Below are 21,733 nucleotides of genomic sequence, written 5' to 3'. Positions count from 1 at the left end.
TTTATCACGCCGTGTAGGACCTGGAATGACATCGCAGAAGTGCCACGCACTACGCTGCCCCGGAAAGAGCCATGCCATTAAAATTGAATCACTTTCAGGTTCCAGCACAGAAGCTTCTTTTTTTTCAACTTTTAATATTGAAGTCAGAAGATTTAGAATAAATTTTGTTTTCCGGCTGCCATTTTTGAAAATTCTGAGGCAAATGTCGAGGGCACGTGTGTGTCCCTACGTGGATGAATGCGAATACATGGCGACGCCTTTCCGATGACGGCTCGTCTTAGGAAACGTAATGGCATCATTTTCAGGTTGCCTTGTATCATTTCTCGTGTCACGTGCCTCGACCTCGTTCGCGTAGTTTAGTGGGCGTCCAAAGGAGCCTGACGCAGCTACTGACTGAGAAGTCGAAGGTTCGTCCATCGGAACGCACGGCAGAACTCGTTGGAATCACCGCACCGACTGGCAGCGTCGCGACGCGCGGGGATATGTACCTTACGCTTGAAATACAGGTTAATGCGTCACAAAGCGCTCGCAAATATCAGTTTTTCATACGGAAACTAAAAAATTGCTGTGGCTTAGCTAAGGTTAAGCCCAGGATGCGAAGCATACTAGCCTTTATTTTAGTTGTTGAACCACTGTTTAGCCTGGTGAACTGCTGTTGCTTGGCTATATTTGGTTCGGCTAGACGAAGAAACAACTCATGTGTTACTCTGCTTCGCCTTCAAGAGTGGAACGCGACAGCGTTCCCGTCGACCCGCCAGCGACTACGCGCCCCGCATTGGACGCGGTGAGCGTCGAGCAACGCAGCGTTCGGCGCGGCAACGAAATGTGCGCCTGAGCAAGCGACGCACGCCTGAGCCTTAGAAACAGCTCGTTTCTAAGGCAACACCGCATTCACTAGAGGCGCTTTTGTACCGCTTTGAAGCGTCGTATTCGTGGCTCAGTGGTAGCGTCTCCGTCTCACACTCCGGAGACCCTGGTTCGATTCCCACCCAGCCCATCTTGCGAGAGTTGAGCGACGCCTGGAGCGACGCCGCGAGTTGGAGCCCCGTTTCTCCTCTGTCGTGACGTCACGGTGTCACGTGGTATGGCATGGGGTCAAAGGTCATTGAAGGCGACACCGCCGCGCCTGAGGAGCTGGGTTGAGCTCTCGTAATATGCTTCGCATAAAAAAAAAAACGCTGCCATTATCGCCCAGTGGAGGGGATGTAAGCTGAAGAATGTAGAGAACCAGCGCCCGTACTGTCTGCTTTCCTAACTTGCATTCCGTTCTGGTGCATCAGCGAACAGGTCCCGCACGTCTGCTAGCCACGGAGTTAGTGCACTTTGTTACCTGTTTCGTGCGCTGTGACAACGCCGTAGCGCGCCCGCGGTGTTCTTTTAATGCGAATTGTATTCTCTGAGTCTAGCCTGTTTTCTCTATCTGGTTGTCTACGTTCAGCTGCAGGGCCTCGGTGCGTTCTGCCTCCGCTCGGAGAGCGGACTGGTGTGGCCAAGCTAAAGGTGCGGTATAGTCCTTAACGCGGGCGCGATCCACGCGTGGCCCCGTTACGCTACATTGGCGAAAATTGGACGCTCCACAGTCTAGCGTAGCTGGCGCGGGAATAGAACATGTCCTACGGGACGCCTGAGCAGCTGGAACAGGGTGCATCGCTCGTTAGCTTGTCTGGGCAGCAGCATGCTGTGCACGTAGAGTGTACCACAATGAAGTCGACTGTGCAGGACGCCGCTGTCCTGCTGAGGTGCCGTGTGCGGAAAAAATTGTGCGAGTTCGCTGCAAGCGAACTGGCTTTAAGGTCCCTGAGTAAAACTAAAAGGTAGCGACTTACTTTTACCTTGCCGCCGCCGCTGCTGCGAGGAGCATGCGAGGAGGCAGGAGAGAAGGTCGGCGTGGATGGATGGATGGATGTTATGAGCGTTCCCTTTCCAACGGGGCGGTGGGTTGCGCCACCATGCTCTTGCCATTATACTGCCCAATGTCCTACCTACGTTAAACAATGAAAAAAGAAAAAAAAACATTATGAACTCCCACAACCAAATTTTCTGATCCCCTATCCGAACTGTGCTTTTGTACGTCTCCGTTTTTTGTCGTTTCCTTACTTTTCTTTCACCAATACTCCGATCGCCTCTTATTGCGGACATGTTTACTTTTCCACTGCTCTCGCTGAACCCAAGGGCTTCAAAGAGGCCAGTGATGTCTAAATCGACCGCTGGGTAGACGTCTTCACATTCTAATAAAACATGCTCCATAGTCTCCCTAGCTTTACCGCAGCAAGCACATGCTTCTTCTTGCTTCTTATATCTAGTTTTATAGGTGCGTGTTCTAAGGCATCCCGATCTCGCTTCGAAAAGTAATGAGCTTCCCTTTGAGTTATCATAAATTGTTTCTTTCCTGATTTCGTTTTTTCCTCTTAAGTAGTTACTCATGGTAGGTTTCTTTTCCATTTCAGCCAACCATGAGATTATTTCAGCCTCTCTGACTTTCCGCTTGACGTTCTTTGTTGCTGTGTCGCCCACCCTACAGGCCTCATACTTGCTAGTAAGCTTCCTAGTTCTTTTCCTTCACTGTGAATCAATTTTTTTCCTGTACAGATACTTCAACACCCTCCCAGCCCGTTTACTTCCTTCCATATTCCTCGATCGTTTCCATACTCAATTTTACTGCGAGCTTCCCTCACTTCAAAACTAGTCCAGCCCATGTCACCCTGCACAGCTTCATTTTAGTTTTTCCATGAGCGCCCAATGCGAGGCGACCCACTGACCTTTGGTTCCCATCGAGTTCTGATTGTACCTCTGATTTAAAGCAAACTACCGCATTTTCAAAAGTATGTCCTGGAACCATTATACCTTTCCACATACCTCGGAGCACCTCGTACCTATTGTATCCCCATAGCGCTCTGTGCTTCATTATGGCTGCATTTCTCTTCCCCTTCACTGTTATTGTTTTATCCTGTGTTTCCATACATCTATTGCCTTCGTTTATCCATATACCAAGGTACTTATATTCTATTACCCGAGGTATTTCCTGGCCCTGTATCGCCACTGTCTGTTCACTGTTCTAATTGAATACCATAACACCTGATTTTCTAACACTAAATTTCAAACCTAAATTATTGCCTTCCCGTCCACAGATATTAGCCAGACGTTGCAAATCACTTTGCTTGTTAGCTAGAAAGACAATGTCGTACGCATAAAATAAACCTGGAAGCTGCTGCTCTACTACTGTACCCGCCTGTTTGTATGAGAGATTAAACCTGACATTCCTTCTAGCGCTCTCTCCATCCTCACCATGTACCTCATAAACAGCAGTGGGAATAAAGGGCACCCCTGCCTCAGTCCCTTGTTGATATGCACTTTCTCCTCGCTCCTCATTCCTTCCCATTCAACGCAAACGGTATTTTCTAGGTAAATCTCAAAACCTGTATACAATCGTCACCTAAGCCTTCCCCTTCCAGAATATCCCACAAAATGTTGCGGTCTACGTTGTCATAGGCTCCTGTAATGTCTCAAACGGCCACATATAACGGTATGCTTTCTACTTTTGATATTTCAATACACTGAGTAAGAACAAATGAGTTATCATCTAAACGTCTACCTATTCTGAAGCCATTCTGAAGTTAACCCAAAATGCCATTATTCTCTGCCCATGCTTGAAGCTTTAATTTGATTGCCTGCATTACTAGCCTATATATTACCGATGTAATCAACAGTCTATACGAGTGAATTCTATCTTTCTCCCCCTTACCTTTACAAATTAAATTCATTCTACTTTGTCGCCTACTGTCTGGTATTCGTCTATCCTTTAAAGTTTTTTGCCCTGCTTTCGCGATAGCATGCTTACTTTTTGGTGCTAGTTCATTAATCAGCCTAACGGGAACCTCGTCTAGCCCTGTGGCTGTGCGCTTAGGAATTTTCACTTCGGCTTTCTTCCAGTTGAAATGTGTCTGCACCAGCTCCTCGTCCACCTGGTTCTCTTTCATGCTCTTTTTTTTCTTCAAGTACAACCTCGCCATTGCCTTGGAAAGATTCGGCTGTTACTTTTCGGGTGTAATTTACTGCCGCTTCTCCTTCCCGTCTGTTTCCATCTTCGTTTCGGATATGTTGTTGTATCGTTGTTGTCTTCCTGTCTAATAACCTGTTCCTGTCTCCCTATTGGTTCAGCGCCGTCGCGTGGTGTTTTTCGCGGCCTTTTCTCTATTTTTTTTCTTCTTTTACGCGTCTCACCGCCCTCATGGCCGTGACAGTTGGCCGTCGAGTCTCCGCGGCGAGGCTTTCGCGAGAGATTTCGGATGTTTTGGCTGTTTCGTGGCTAAGCGCGTCAATGAAGAAATCAGTTTTTGTTTTATTTTATCTTAGGGATCGATTGTACGAGTACTGGGGTTGCAAACATGTACGAACCGAGCATATTTCTTTGTGGACGGGGTACGGAGCTCAGGCATGGTTAAGCTTATGCACGGGTGCTATTCTCGGTGCTCGTTCAGACTTATTTTCCTGATCGCGCTTTCGTCAACACGTGTATGAAGCTATGCAGTGCCTAGGCTGTGTTCTGTCATATATCGAACCGCGACCTCACTTGGCAGCTGAGGTCGCGGCAGCGGAGCATTCTGCTGAACGTTTTCTGTCGCCTACGCAGGTTTTCACAGATCGGGCGCAGTACTACCGTGAACCAGCGTCAGCAGTGCTTCGACCATCCTATTCAACGCACGTGTGCCCTATCTCATGAAGATTTAACAGGACTGGCTGCGTCAGCGAAGCGCCACGTGCCGCCCGTGACGAACGCCACCTGTACATCACCCCAGGAACCATCGGCACCCGGAAACCATATAAAGTTGGATCACCGCAGAATTCATCACTTGGCAGCTGAGGTCGCGGCAGCGGAGCATTCTGCTGAACGTTTTCTGTCGCCTACGCAGGTTGGTTTCATTTGTATCACTGCATAGGAATTCGTTTTCACATTTTTTTGCCCTACCCACTGCTGCCAAATCATAATGCCAACGTGTGCCGAGTTATCTAGAGAGATGGATTCGTTGCGAAAAGAAGTTGAGGAATTGCGTAACAGCATCGCCCTATTTAATGAAACGTTTGAAACGATGAAGACAAAGCAGGAAGGCCTGGTCAAAGAAAATAAGGAGCTCTCGCGAACGAACGAGCAGCTAACAAAACAGGTTGCTGAGTTGCAGCAATATTCCCGCATGAACAATGTGGAAATCAAAGGTGTACCAGAAACAAAGGGCGAAAGCTGTGAAGCAATTCTGCATCATATCGCAGAAAAAATTGGTTGTCCTGTGATTCCTGCAGAAATTGATGTTGTGCACAGGGTCCCTGCTAAAGGTGGTTCAAACATTATTGCGCGTTTTTGTTCGCGTCAAAAGAAGACCGAGTTCGCTACAAAGGCTAGGAAGGTGCGTCTGTCAACCAGGTCCATTGGCATAACGAATCAAGATAAGCCCATATTCGTCAACGATCACCTGACTCCAGAGAACAAGCGGCTGTTTGCCCAAGCGCTGGCTCTTAAAAGGGAAAAGCAGTGGCAGTTCCTTTGGGTCGACAACTGCCGTGTCAAAGCAAGAAAGTCTACAGACAGTAGGGTGTACCGCATCTCTGGAGTCGATGATCTATCCATTTTTACCTGAAAAGCACTATTCCTGTGCCTTAATGACTGGGAATCACCATGGCGTCACACATTGTTCATGAGCTGAAGCAACTACTTAGTTCTTCGTCCACTTCTCAGATTTCTATCATACATTTTAACGTCCGAAGCTTACCCAAAAACTTTGATCATATGGTTAACTTTCTTACTTTAACCAATCACCACTTTTCGCTCATATGTCTATCGGAAACGTGGCTATCTGCAGCTGACGATACCTTATTTTCCATACCGGGCTATCATTCGGAATATTTTCATCGTCTGGCTGATCGCCACGGTGGATCGGGAATATTTATTTCCAACTCATTATCTTATAAACGGCGTGCAGATATCTCATTTTCCATGGCCAAATGCGAATCAGTTTGGCTTGAATTTGACAATCACTTTCTACCAACCAACAAAAGAATTATCATTGGTTCAATTTACCGTTCCCCATCGTCATCTTACGATGATTTTTGTGGTGAACTTGATAGTTTATTAAACTCGTTCATTACCAAAAATTATAATGTAATCATTGTCGGCGACATTAACATTAACATTACAAATTTTAACGATAGTTCTTGTGTCCAGTACACCAAGTGCTTCATTGGACATGGTTTGGAATCTTTACTAGATTCTCCAACACGATGTGCTTCTTCCGGTCAAAATACGCTTATTGACCATGTACTCAGTAATATTATGACTAATCAAAAAGCTGGTGTGGTCCATTTTAATCTGACAGACCATTATCCAATTTTTCTCTTATTAAATACTCAAACTACTTACAAAAATAAAATGGTGATTAAGAGTTCTTTTGATTCAGGAAATTTTGTGGATTTGGTGTCCGGCTCTGACTGGGGCCTATTATCCGAGGAATCTTGTGTTAACAAAGCATTCAGCACTTTAAATGAGAAACTAACAGATATTATAAATACTTGTACGTCTGTATCCTCCATATCGCGTTGGTATTCCACCCCCAGGCATCCGTGGATCACTAGAGGACTACTGCGCTCTATAAATAAAAAAGATAACCTTTTCAAAAAATTAAAACTCCAACCATTTAACCTCGCCCTTAAGGCTCGATTCAAATTATATTCACAAACTCTCACCGTCTTACTTAAACAGGCTAAGAGAACCTACTATGAAAATAAAGTGCTCGAAAATGGGAATGACTGGAGAAAAAATTGGAATGTAATTAAAGAATTTTTAAATCTTAATCAACAAGACACACCTGTGACAGGGTTTACTGACGGCACCAGCACTCTAACTGATCCTATAAATGTCGCAAATTCATTTAATGAATCATTTTTCAAGAGCTCTGCAGCCGGTGTCCCTAACTTGCCCAAGTTGCCCCGCGTGCCTCACTCCTTTTTCTTAAAACCCACATCGCCAAATGAAGTTCATCGCACTATAATAGGGCTCAAGACAACAGGCTGTGGCCTAGATTCAATTCATCCATCAAAAATCAAACTTGTTGGTCGTGAGTTATCTTTTGTCCTCTCTGATATTATTAACACTGCATTTCGTACCGGCGTTTTTCCAGCGAGTCTCAAACAAGGAAAAGTCACTCCAGTATTTAAAAAAGGTGATCGAAATATCTTTTATAATTATCGCCCTATAACGATACTGCCATTTTTTAGTAAAGTAATTGAGAAGCTCCTTGTTAATCGCCTAACGAACTACCTAACAAAATTTAACCTTTTAACTTCTAAGCAGTTTGGTTTTCGTGCTAACTTATCAACTGAATTAGCACTGATAAAACTAACTGACAGCCTAAAGCAGTTTATCGACAATGGGCTATGGGCGGGAGCGGTATTTGTTGATTTAACTAAAGCTTTTGACACTATTAACCACTCCATTTTGTACGCTAAACTTGAATCATTTGGAATTTGTGGACCTGCTTTAGCTCTTTTGCAAAGCTACCTTACTAATAGAACCCAGGTTGTTAGATATGGAAGCGTTTTATCCACCCCAATAACAACGAACCAGGGCGTTCCACAAGGATCAATTTTGGGTCCTCTGCTATTCCTCATTTACATTAATGACTTACCATCATCGCTTAACAGTTCTGAGTGCATCCTCTATGCTGACGATACAACGATATTCAGTAGTGATAAAGACATTAACAGTCTACTCAGAAAGTTAAACACCGATGTCACGAATCTTGTGTCTTGGTGTAAAAATAACTTGCTAAACGTAAACCCTGTTAAAACAAAGTTTATGTTATTTCACTCGTCCCAAAAAACGCCTACAAGAACCCCTGAACTATACATTGATAACTACGTCATTACCCCATCTAATTTTGTAACTTTCCTTGGTGTTACATTAGACCCCCAACTTAAGTATAACATTCACGTAAACTCTGTCACTAAGAAGACTGCTTTCGGCATCCGCGTGCTCATTCGAACAAGACACTGTTTTCAGCAATATATACTAAAATCACTTTACTACGCTTTCATTAACAGTCACCTTACTTACTGCATTTCATCATGGGGCAACACATATCCTGCACATCTGACAACGCTCATTCACCTTCAGAACCGGGCGGTCCGAATAATTACCCACAGTTCATACATCACATCAGCAGCGCCCATTTTTCGCACTCTTGAGATTCTACCATTAACTTGCACATTTCAACTGAAACTATGTCTTATATTATATAGAAGTAGAAACAGTGACATTCCAGCTGAGTTACTTCCCTCAACGCAACTTTTCAATACAAATAACGCGCGGTTTTCTGAAAATAATAATCTCTTGCTTCCTAAAGTCAACACTAACTACGGTAAAATGACAGCCTTCTTTTCCGCAATTTCATTTTGGAATTCACTGCCATCAAATATTAAATCATGCTCTTCATTACACTGTTTCCGGCGGCTTCTAAAACAGTTCTTATTAACAACATACCTTACCTGATTATTCGACAAGTGTACATACTTTTATATGTGTGTCTATATATAGGTGTGTATCTATGTGTGCGTGTGTGTATACATTTATTACTGTGTAGCCATGTTTCATTATTTTTCTCGATTTATGTTGATAGATTATGAGTCGTTTGTAAATTAATTTTGTTGCACTGTTGGATTGCCCACTTTTGTTCATAATCATTATACTTCTATTCAATTACTGTGATGATAGTACCTTCAAGTGTATTTCAATATGGAATTATTCTTGCTAATTTTTGTATAATCTTCAACTACCCGATGTTTCAGTAATTACTTCTAATATGTTCATTGTATTTTCACGGTGTTCTTACCCTCGTTGCTAATCCTATATTACATATTTTGTGCATGTTGTAACAGGAGGTCCCCCTGACAGTTTTTACTTTGGGACCTCCTTCTGTATTACATTTCCTTTGTAATTGTATTGTATTGTGTAATAATAAACTTCAAACTTCAAACTTCAAAAAAAAAAAACGTAACACGTGTTATTGTTGTAGCACCGAGAGCGCGTAGCTTTGTCAGTGTGTGCTTTTCATAGGCGCTGCAAACATATTTTGCGAGGACAAGCTGTTCACTACCAGTGCAAATGATTTTGACTATTGTGAGTAGGCTTTCTACGCTTCGCGGTCTCGGCAGGATAAAATAGTGCAGGAGTTTGTTGGCTCACATTGGCTTGGAACTGCGCAAATGGGGAAATTGCTCATTGATAAAAACCATTTCTATGTGTAAATTTCGTCCTTGCGTGCGCCTTGTTCACAAATGAAGTACAGGTTCCACTGTGATGCTTGCGCTCGAGAGCCAACGGCACCAGTTTGTCATAAAGCGCGTAGGACCAGTTTCACCGCATGAAGAGATGCCAGCATCATGACGAAACGACCAAAATAGCTGAGGTGCTCCGCGTTGCTCGCGCACGTTTCTACGTGAAGCTCGCGTTATTCAGGCGAATATGTCATGCGCGTTGCGTGCGGTAATCATGGTACTAAGATGATTGAATTATGAAGCTGCACAAGCTGGACACATGGCAGTCGACTGGGCACACGCAAGTACACACGTACGCACTTCGAGAGGCGCAAACGCATCCGAGTTGTCGATTCGGCTGCTACATAGTGCTGCACACACGCAAGCGCATCGCCTTTGGCGTGTACCGGCGAAACCATCAGGGCTCTTTCACGCCGGGCAAGTGTCTTTAGAAAGCCAAGTAAAGAATCTGATCAATGCAACAGGAATAACTCACGAAGCGGGTTGATCTGTGCAAGTCGCAACAGTGTCTTTCGCATGCGACCGCAATGCATGGCCGTGGATGACATAACACTCAAAGCTCTGGCATGTATATAAACATCGTGTACATTACGTATACATTACTGGCGAGACAAATAATTCTGATTTTCGTGCTAGTACTCGACACTAAATGGAATTTGTCCACCAAACTAGCCCCAAAAGCCTTCTTCTAACTGGAAGCAGGCAGCTAACCTGAAGCCACAAAACAAGCGAGCAGCTACGCGCCGAAGAAAACATCTGCTTCTGCCAGTTTCATAGCGTTCCATCGTCGCTCCTATCACAGCACACAATAATCCAGCCATAAATACGGCAAAAAAATCACGCACGAACACCCAACAATTTTTAATGTCTCACCTCGTGTAACACTATGCGCGGCTTCCGAGCGAAGGACCAAACTGCGAGGGCGAGGTACGAGAGAAAAAGCGAGTCAGGAGAACGAGAGGCCAGGCGAGAAGGAAAGTCGCTACCTTTTAGTTTCATTCAGGGTGTAAGAGTTGGGGTCAGGCATTAAATAATCGGTAGCTGGGCCATGCCGTCGTCCGACTCATCCACGCTAAGATGTTGATGAAGGGAGGGACTTGTTCTCGTCGAGAACGAGGAATATGAGATTTATTTACAATATCTGCATGAAGTGCGGAGAACGCTACTTCTCATCAGTCTAGCATGACTGAAAAAGAAAACCACACCGAACAGCCGACAACGGCTGCTTAAAAACCCTCTGTGCTCCCTAGTTCCCTAGGTGAAGGAAAACTTCCGTTCAACCTTCTTCCAATGGGAGCGTCCAAAGTCATCGTAGTCGACCCGCCTTTGTGGGAGAGGGTTCTCACACTCACTTCCGCACTTTGGTTTCCCTGAACACACCAAGGTGAGAGGGTTCTCGTAGACAGGGGTTGATGCGCTTGACCCAAGCAGGCGCCTCTTGATTTCAGAGCTGACCCCGCAGTCTGTCCATTGACTGTGACGATTTCTGGGGCCCGTCAGAAAGCACCGCAAAAAACCATTTTCCAGGAGTTCCCTTGCTCCAAGTAGACCGTGGAGGTGACAGCGAACCAACTAACAATACTCAGTTCGCCGAACGTAGCCAAACGTGCCGGCGCCGTTGGGCTGTCCGAAGAGGCGCATTGCTGGCTTTGCAAAGGGACTCTTCGCAGCGGGCCGGGAGGGTTCGAAGGTCGCTTCTCCGGAGATCGCCACCCCTGCAGGTCGATCGAAACAACTGCAGCGTGCTAAGAAGAGTTTGCAGTTCAGTACTCATGCAGGCCGATCGTAACAAGGGTCCTTAAAGGGACACTAAAGGTTACCAGAAAGTCAAGTTAAAGTGGTAGAGCAACGTTCTAGAACGTCTAAGGCGTCAATATAATCGCGAACAGAGCTTTAGTAACAGAGAAATTGAGGTAAATGCATGACACGATTTGAGACCCCCCAGCGACATTCCGGTACTAGCCCGGTGACGAAAGCACTCCTCATAATTTGTGTTACTAATACTCAACTACTCGTATTAAAAATATCATTTTATTCGATTATAAGACGGAAGAAAATGCTACTTGTCTACGTCTATTTGATTCTAAGAAAAAGTAACACTTTGACGTTACCCTTCAGTAATATGGGTGTTCGAAAGGTTTCGTTTTCGCTCGACTCTGCGCCGCGCACGCTTTGGAGTTTCAGTAGTTTCGTTATCGCGTCGTGCTGTGCAGGTTCTGCTGGGTCGCGAAACTTTCAGTTGGAACAAGCAGCGAGAACGCCACGTCCATGTGATGCCGTGGGAAGCCCTCGTTGCTTTCCCGCTCCGGAGAGCCGGTGTCGAGGCCGCCGTCGTGGTACGCAACGACGCCGGCAGCGCGAGCCCTCAGTAGCAGGTCGCACTCGTCAGTGCTCAAATCGCTTAAGTTGAGCCCAGCATCGCGAGCCAATCTGTCGTTGTCAGGGTCCATTGCGACGAGCGTCGAACTTTGCGTCATAGAATGAACTACCAGCTTATGGTCGTGCGTTTCTCCTTCCGCTAGCCACCATACTCCCGCTTTCGCTCTGCTGTCGGCTTTGTCTTGGCTCTGTTTCTGGCCGCGCGTTTGCGTTTTGCGCAGAAAAGCCGTAGCGCCGTCTGCGGACGCCGTTCTACTCACCGATGGCGCAACGCACGGAGGAAGGAAACTCAGGAGAGGCCCTGACGTCACTCTTTGTGAAGCGAAAGTGAAGCCGGAAGTTGGCGTTGCTCATGGCGTTGCTCATGGCGTTGCTCCGCCTATCGGGCCAGCTCCCCTCTCTTGTTTACATTTCTCGCGAAACCACGCCGCGCTGCGCAAACCGTGCTGCTCGGACCCGCGTGCTCCGCAGCAATACTAAGCAATCGGTAGCACGTTAGCATGATTCCGCCAAAGTGGGCAAAACTTCCCGCGGATATTCCTCCGTCCGTTGCCATTGCCGTGGCGCGGTACATTGCGTACAGCGTTGCATGCGCGTTCATTTCACAAACTTTAGTTCCTCCTGTCCCACCTGGCCACAGCAACATCCGGTAGAGCACGGACCAGATAACGAAGTGCAACAAAACACGGAGACCAACGCAAGCCAGCCCGCACGGCGCCTCTGCCACAGTACGAAAACTACGGAGCAACACGTGTGAGCGTACAGAACAATCACAAAGCCGCCATTGTGGCCCGAAAGGTGGGGCCGCTACAGCAAAGAAATAAAATAACAGCAAAACAAAGGAGAACCTACTACGTCATTTCCTCCACACTTTTCTCCTAGCGCGCGGAGGGGGTAGGGCCTCTCCTCAGTTTCCTTCATCCATGGCGCAACGTCACTATGAGACCATGATGTCAGTACTCCTCGATCGGAGGGCGGGCGATATGAACTGCGCTTGTGGTACGCGGACGCTTCAGAACGCATTTTCCCTTAAAAAATAAGTCTCTCCTTGGCACTAAACAAGCGTTTGGAGGTTTTTGGGATGGTATTTCAACAGTCCACGTTGACTTAATAGTAACCTTTAGTGTCTGTATTGAGACTGTATTGAACTGTATTGAGAGGGAGACGCGCTCCGCGAAATATTCAACGTACTCGCTCTGCGGGCGCCAAGGCCAGTTGCGCACTTTATCCTAGTGCTTCATTTCAACTGCAAATTTATGTTTACACCGTTTTGCCAAACATATATATATATATTTGACGCATGGATTATACGTGTTGAATTTTGTTGTTATTATGATGTGCGTCGTCTACTAGCGAGGTCGCGCTCTTTGCACGCACGTCCTGTTCATGTAGTAGAGAGCTTGTACAGCATAGTTAGCGTGAGTACGTCCTGAAATTTTGCGTGCAATCGTACTTTGCGTGCTGTCGTATTTTTGATATGATACCATGACAATGTCACCGCCATACGCCCAGAGGGCGCATGTGCGTCCTATACCGTGGGCTGTCGTGGTGGCTTCCTTCGGCTGCCGTAACTGTAACAGCATGCCAGAGTCCACACAGCCCGCTTCGATCTGAATTCGCCCTTGCTGCGTGTTGTATGCTGATACAGGAATACATAAACGATAAAATTAATCAACACTAACCTCATCTCACGCTGACTATAGTGCGCTACGTTTTAACACGACAGCGTTAAGGAGCTCGTGTCGCAGAAAATCCGGTGTCGTCGGCGTCGCGGCGTTGGCCGTAAGTGAAAAATCCCGGAATGCAATTCATAAATAAAAACAACTTGCAATATGGGCTGGGTGGAAATCGAACCAGGGTCTCCGGAGTGTATGAGTTCGATGGTTTAAAGCGCGACAAAAGCGCCTCTAGTGAATGCGGTGTTGCCTTAGAAACGTGCCATAGAAAGTTTTGCTGCGGTGTATATAGGTAACTATGAGCATGTCGCAAAAGTCGCAGTTAAATGAGTAGCGAAGTACGTTTCCGCTACATTTCTTCTGCGCTTGGCGCACACGCAGAGCCATCTTGCGGCAAATACAGAAGACCCCCTCCTCGCAATGTACGGAGCTGCCCCGACAGGTGGCGCGCCACTTGCCCGCTTCTCCCCTTCGTCTTGTTTGAGCGCATTGGTGCCGTGCGGGGACCCGTGCGTGTATGCCCCAATACCCTTGCGTTTAATAAGTTTCTCGCTCTCTCCGCTTCTAACTTCCAGCGTGCGTCCCTCAAGCCACAGAGTCTGAATGAGCAATATGCCTTCGCGCGGGCGGAAAGGCGCGAAAAACTTGACGATTTATTAAACAACTCCATGAAGTATCCACAAGCGGATACACACATGAATCGAAGAGAGGCCGTACTATGGAGACGTGCACAGACGCACTCTCTCTTGTCCCCACACTTCCAACACTACATACAAGGTTTGCCTGGTAAACCTGCTTGCATGGCATGTGGCGGCTTCCCGGATAATGCTCACATTCTGTGGGATTGTCCGGGGAGCCGTCGCGCTATTCAGGCTAGCCTTGCCAAACTCTCACCCACCCGTAGACGTACGACACTTGAGGAGTGGCTGGCGGACTCCTCCTCTGACTACGTACATGCCATGATCGAGCTCATCACGACGCTCGGCTTTGCATACAACTAGAACTAAGCGGGCGAACCCGGACCGGGGTTCTTGAATAAAGTGTATTCTCTCTATCTCTCTCATGCTTAGGCGACGCGGCTCCTCTTTCCACTCACAGCACGATTCCTAGGTGCAGCGTCTGATGTGGGACGCTGTCTTTGTGTGACTCAAGAGCATGCTGAGCTAATGAGTGGGCGGTGCGAACGGGCTGCGGTAACGCTATCGCGTTTCACTCTTGAAGGCGAAGCTTAAGCGTCCTCCAATTTTTTTAAATGCCTTTATTTGCTTTGGTGCAACCATGGCTCTTGTCGCCTGTTACCGATTGCAATTTTAGCCCGGTGACCAGCTGTCTTGAGCACATATTTCTAAATGTAACACGTAATTTTGTCACAGCAGCCATTGATATGCAACATGAAGCAACGTAAAAAAATGTTATCGTCTTGTTTCACACCTTTTTCTTGTTACTGGAATATAAAAGAGCACACACAATAATAGAATACAAAAATAATATAGCGAAATAAACCAGGTATATTAAGTGCGCGGTGCGAAGAAGATAAGCGGATCACTGAACTTTTCCGTAAATAAAATCGTAGATAGAAATGTTCACGACATATAAATATATAATAGAAAAATGATCAGATACACTAAATACGCCAAATGACAAAGTGATAACTCTCGACTGGAATAAGTGTTCACAGTAACAAACGCTGGAGCCTTATCACGGATGGAACTATAGAGTGCACAACACTGAGGTGTAACCGACCCCAAGTGTGCAAATGGGCTTTCCCAGAGTAGGAATCATGGCAGTGTTTGAACGGTAGTATATAAACAACAGTGTTAATAGATAGGGCAGTACCTCCGCACAGTAAGACTGAATCGGGGTGACTGGGAGGTGCATTTAAAGACCTATTTAATTTCTATGGCTGGTCTGGCAATCTTCTTCAACGTTCCGCCATGTGAAACGAAGTCTCATCGAATGCCATCTGCTAAAACCCTGTAGTGCGTGGTGCCGAAAATGCAGCTCTTATGGAGCCGCTCCTCGAGCTTACGCTGTGACTGTGCTAGGTGTACCGCGCAGGCCTGTGACCTTTAAAGCGAATCTTTATTTGTCTCTTCTCACGACTTTCCGGGCACGGCGGCTGAAGTGGTGTTGCTCGCGCGCGCCGCTGGGTTTCTTGCAGCACCACTAGACGGCGCTCGCCTCCTGGTCTTGCTCCTGGTCTTGGAAGAAGCATGTGCTTGCTGCGGTAAAGCTAGGGAAACGATGGAGCATGTTTTATTAGAATGTGAAACCGTCTGCCCAGCAGTCGATTTAGGCAGCACTGGCCTCCTTGAAGCCCTTGGGTTCAGCAAGAGCAATTGAAAAGTAAACATCTCCGCAATAGGGATTAGTAAGAGGCGATTGGAAGATTGGTGGAAGAAAAGTAGGGAAACGACAGAAAACGGAGGCGTACAAAAGGAAAGTTCGCAATAGGGGATCAGAAAGTTTGGTTGTGGGAGTTCATATTGGTTTCTTTTTTTATTTATTTCTTTAACCTAGGGAGAACATTACGCAGTATAATAGCAAGAGCTTGGTCGCGCAACCCACCACCCCGTTCCAAAGGGGACGCTCATAACATCCATCCATCCATCCATGCTCGCGCGTGCAGCTGGATTTCTTGAGACACCGCCAGATGGTGTTCACGTCCACGCATTCCTTGGTATATGGATAAACGAAGACAATAGATATATGGAAACACAGCAAAAAACAATAACAGTAAAGGGCAAGAGAAATCAGCCATAATGAAGCACAGAGTGCTAGGGGGAGAAATAGGTACGAGGTGCCCCGCGGTATGCGGAAAGGTGCAATGGTTCCAGGACTTACTTTTGGAAATGCGCTTGTTGGCTTGAAATCAAGGGTACAAGCACGACTCGATGGGAACCAAAGGTCAGTGGGACGACTCGCATTGGGCGCTTACTCGAAGACTACAAATGAAGCTGTGCAGGGTGATATGGGCTGGAGTAGGTTTGAAGTGAGGCTCACAGTAAAAGTGATTATGAATTACGACTGAGAAATATGCAAGATAGTAAATGGGATGGGAGAGTGTTGAGGTGTTTGTACAGGAAAAACATTGATTCACAGCGGACGAAAAGAACTAGGAAGCTTACCAGCAAGTATGCGGCCTGTAGCGTGAGTAATACAGCAACAAAGAACGTCAAGCGGAAAGTCATAGAGGCTGAAATAATATCATAGGTGGTGGCAATGGAAAATAAGCTGGCCATGAGTAACTAATTAAGGGGAAAAAACGAAATCAGGAAAGAAACAATTTATGCTAACCCAATGGAAAGCTCATTACTTTTCGAAGCGAGATCGGGATGCCTTAGAACACGCACCTATGAAGCCAGATATAAGAAGTAAGAAGAAGCATGCGCTTGCTGTGGTAAAGCTAGGGAAACGATGGAGCATGTTTTATTAGAATGTGAAGACATTTGCCCAGCGGTCGATTTAGGCACCACTGGCGTCCTTGAAGCCCTTGGGTTCAGCGAGAGCAGGGGAAAAGTAAACATGTCCGAAATAGAGATTAGTAAGAGGTGATTGGAAGATTGGTGGAAGAAAAGTAGGGAAACGACAGAAAACAGAGACGTACAAAAGCAAAGTTCGGTATAGGTGGTCAGAAAATTTGGTTGTGGGAGTTCATATTGGTTTCTTCTTTATTTCTTTCTTAACCTAGGGAGGACATTAGGCAGTATAATGGCAAGAGCTTGGTGGTGCAACGCCCCGCCCAGTTCCAAAGAGGACGTTCATAACATACATACATACATACATACATACATACATACATACATACATACATACATACATACATACATACATACATACATACATACATACATACATACATACATACATACATACATACATACATACATACATACATACATCGCCGGCCGGCCGGCCGGCGCAACCGGGACAGAGGTACACAGTTTGTGTGTTGCACGTGCTATCTATGCATTCATATGCGACAAAAATGCGGTTGCTGGGCTGTGGAGGTCGCGTGCTGGGCTGTGATACTGTAAACATTGCAATCGTCGATAGCCTGAAGAGGTCACTTGGAGCTGGCGTCTCAATGGCGTGCTGGTCACGTACGCAGAAATAGCACATAAACATGTAGTTTGCTTGCAAAATAGCCCCAGAGCGTTCACTCAGCGTCGAGGTTACCCAGGCCCGAAAGAAGCGTCTCGTGGAACAGCGTCTTCGCCACGCTGTTAAACGTGGCAGACACCGCTAATGTATGTACACAATGCATAGATATACAATTATAATGATTAGCGGAATTACGTGCAGTCTCAAAATTTAATTGAAGTGCAACACTTCTGCCGCCATGCGATGTATCATGTGAGGCAATGACAATGCTCAACACTCCGAGACATTATAAATAATGACGCACAACAACACCTCATGCAAACGCGTCTCTGGGTGTTCTGGGTGTATGGACTACGCAGACGAACAGGAGGGCTGCACGAAATGTAACGTTTCGTATCAAGTCATCACTCTGGTATTGGACTAAACGCTGAAGAAATTACACCTTCGCCACTAGTATCACCACTAATTATCGTCAATCTCTGCAAACAGCTCATGATTGTATTGGGATTAGTGTTACACTGGCGGAAATAATGGACAAACACGAAGGAACAAAAGCGTAGACGTACGTGGCGCAAACTATCAACTCGTTTAATACTGTTAAATAACATGCTTAATAAGCATATAAGCATTGCTTATATACAAGGAGATGAGGGGGGGGAGATGGAGTGAAATGTAACACGTGACAAGGTGACCGACATGTGATGATGCGGTTGGGCGAAACAACAGCGTTCAATTGCACCCGTTCGGCCTGGCAAAGTCGATCACAGCTTCGATGAGCATGATGTAAGGAGTGCTTGCGCACTTCTGTTTTTCTTTTGTTATCGCAAGTGCTTCTCATATTTGTCGCTCCGTTCTCGTTTTTGCTGTGCCAATGACTTTGATGCTTTTTAAGAGCATCATCGATGCTTTAAAGAGCTGCGCACTGTTTGCTGTACGCAGCCAAGTTCTTAGGTGCTGTCGGGAGCTGGCACGTGTATTTGTGCTCCCGTAATCTGTCGTTCAGACAGCGTCCGGTTCGCCCAATACACAATTTCCCGCATTATAGTGGGGTGTGGTAAACCACGGAACTAGAGCATGCTACGCACTTTTTTACGTGCTTAGTCTGACAGAATCCAACAGTTGTTTTTCCTTCTTTTGTTTCCGCGTTCACCCTCTTGCACATGCCTTTTAGTTTTTGCGAAGCGGAGAACAGTAGTTGAACGCCACAGCATTGCGCAGTTTTTTTTTTATTCTATGGGACATTCCATGCGGGTAAGGCAACACCACGTGTGTTTCGTTTTGAAATTTTTCTTTTACCTGTGCTTTTTTTGCCTTTTTCTCTTTGCCTTCATTTCCGGCAACATGTTTTCACCGATTTGCGCCACCATGCTCTAGCGGTACCCACTTTTTTTCACGCGACTTACTTGCAAATCAAGGCTCTCCCCCACAGCATTGCGGTATGATTTTTCAACTGCTTGACTAACGCAAGCTTTGGCGATGCCTCTTTTTCTGATTTTTAATGGCAAAGGTCATGCCGCAGGATTTCTTTCTCACTTCTTGTTTTGTAGCACCAGCAGGTGTGGGAGTAGCTGAGCCTTATGCTTATGTCAAGCTACTGCATCGCCTTTTGGCAGGAGTCTCGTGCGTGAATTCTAGACCATCATGCACTTTTTTGAAAATGCCGATAACAGTGTCTACGCTCACTGGTTCGCTCTGATTTTGTTCCCTGCACACGAAATAATCGTCAACATATCTAAAGAGGCAGTTATGTTAGTATTTTTCAAACAATTATGACTGCGAGTTTTCTGTCACCCACATTCAAAAATCAGTCCGAAACAACAGGAGCTATACAGAAACCAATAGCGATACAGTCACTTCGCTCACGCACACTATCACCGTATTCGATAAACGGAGACTGCAGATATGGATTTAGCAAGTTCACAAAACTGGAAATACTGCACTTGCACGCATTCTGACATTTTGTGCAGCTGAACTTCTCGATGGCTTCTTCAACCGCTTGTGCCACCGCTGGCCTGCGGACACTGTAGAAGAGGTGGTTCACGTCTATTGAAAAACAAGACGTTGGTGGGCTGCTATTCAGCGTTGCAATAACCTCTTTAGAGCTGCGGATCAACAAGAACGGGTAGTCAAGAAGAAAGGCATTCAGGCAAACCTGGATGTAGTCCGCGATGCATCTTTGCCAGGAAACGTCAGGTCCATAGGGAAGGAAGACACGGGGCACAAAACCAAGAATGGGACCAGCCTTACATACAGTGCTGGTGAGATATGCGGAAAGTCGAGAGAAGGCCTGAATGTTACACACAGGATCGGTAGGGCCCGAACAGTCTTCATAGGGGTGCCTCCGGGGAAGTAGGTCGGATACGCAGCCGTTTTATTGTGACTGACACGCATGGTCACACTTTTCGCAGCGCTACTACAAAGTTTGTTATTGCAGGTTCAGTCGTTCACATTTACAGAACGTATTTATTTCAAGCGCATATGCTGTACATCGGCATAATGTGTCAGTGAAAGTGTTAACTTGTTAATTAAACACGTTCTTAAACATTTAAACAATTAAACATTTAAACAATTAAACACGTTAATTAAACATGCATTAGAAACTTGGTTTTCAGTTGATCTTATTGCTGACTACAATTTATAGTATCGCAGGGAGAAATATTTCAATGGAAGCTGAAAAGATTCGGGCAGTTTAAGCATAAAGACTGCACGACGCACTGATCACTCCTTTTCCCCTTCCCGAAAATGCACTCACACCATCTGTTCTTCCCACAGACAAAAAGAAAAAAAAAGGGGGGGGGGAGGGGATCGAAAGCCAATCACACTTTCTTTGACTCAGTACGTGCTGCTTCTCAAGCAGGCATCGAAGCAATCCTGGTATACGCAGCTGCATGCATAGGTCTTGCATGATGCAGGCCCTCCTATGCATTGCACATGGTGCACATATTACAAAGAAATAATTTCTTTTTTGCTGTGCCTAAGCATAAGGACACACTGACTCAAACATGACAGCGCTGTGCCATGTTTCCTTCGGTGCAACAGCGTTCCCGAGTGCTGCACGAGCGATTTATTCCCAACTCGCCTATGAGATGCGTGCAGTTTAATGAAGTGAGTGAATGAGTACTGTGAACTTATACTGAACTGGATTCGCATGCAGGATAGAACAGCGCAATGCCAGCTGAAACGGATGTCATGAATGACGATGTAGGTACTTCCCATTGTTTGGCTGCTAGTGTCTTTCGCTTTCGGAAGTTTGCTGCTAGAAACAGCGCAGAGCTCGCCCATTAAACTTGAGTCATCTGAGACCACACGAAACACGCCTCGGTTCACCACCCGAAATTCCACAGGGTTAATTCACCACATTACACACCACACGAAGTCAGGAGTGGCACATTTTAAATCGCTGCAGCGCGAAACGGAACTGAAAATTCACTTCATTCGACAGAGTTTCTCAGCTGGGCTCATTAACTCGCCATTTACGCACCCGATGGACGCGCTAGGCGTACGCGTAATGTAAACGACATAGGCGGTAGGCGAGCGCTGGTTATCCAGACGTCGTAGTTCGGAAGCATGTTTCCATTCGTTTCGAGCACGACAAAATACACATACACCAAGCACATACGTTGCGGCTATCCTGATTCGGTTGGATGTTTTAGCAGACGATCGCATTGAGTCCGGCAGAACCCAGTGGGCAGGTTGGATTTGTCGGCGTCGTTCGAAGTCGGTTCATATCCAGGTCGCACTGCTACAACCCACGGTCGTCGGTCGCGTCGTTGTCGGCCTAGTATCACACCACTGTCTTCCACGAACACTGTCGCGCGCGTCGTACGTCCAAAGAACTCGGACGATCGTTGGTGTCGGCGTCTTCGCATCGGCGGCCATCATGGGCACAGCAGCCAGAGGCCTCGCAACCTCTCATTAGTGGACGCCGGCGCGGCGTCACAGCTTCTGATTGGTGCACACTGGCGACGCATCGCCACACGTGAGCCTGTTCGCGACTGACGCTTTTGGCGCGTTTGACGCATTGGCGAGTGTGGAGGTGTGCCGACGCGTGCCACTGGTTTGGCCTTTACGCGTCAAGAGGAGATATCGCTCCGAAGAGTTGTCATGAGTGCGGCTGTCACACCGTTCATACGCGCGCAGTGTGGACATGTCGACGCGTCTTCCAGATGCCCGTACTATCCTGTGCCAGTACAAGAGGCAGAGCTAAAGCATTTGCTAGGGACCTGCCCTGGTCTGCAATCGGCATGTCGACG

The sequence above is a fragment of the Dermacentor albipictus genome, chromosome 1 (assembly GCF_038994185.2).
Source record: "Dermacentor albipictus isolate Rhodes 1998 colony chromosome 1, USDA_Dalb.pri_finalv2, whole genome shotgun sequence".
NCBI lineage: Eukaryota > Metazoa > Arthropoda > Arachnida > Ixodida > Ixodidae > Dermacentor > Dermacentor albipictus.
Note: the sequence above shows the minus strand (reverse complement) of the source record.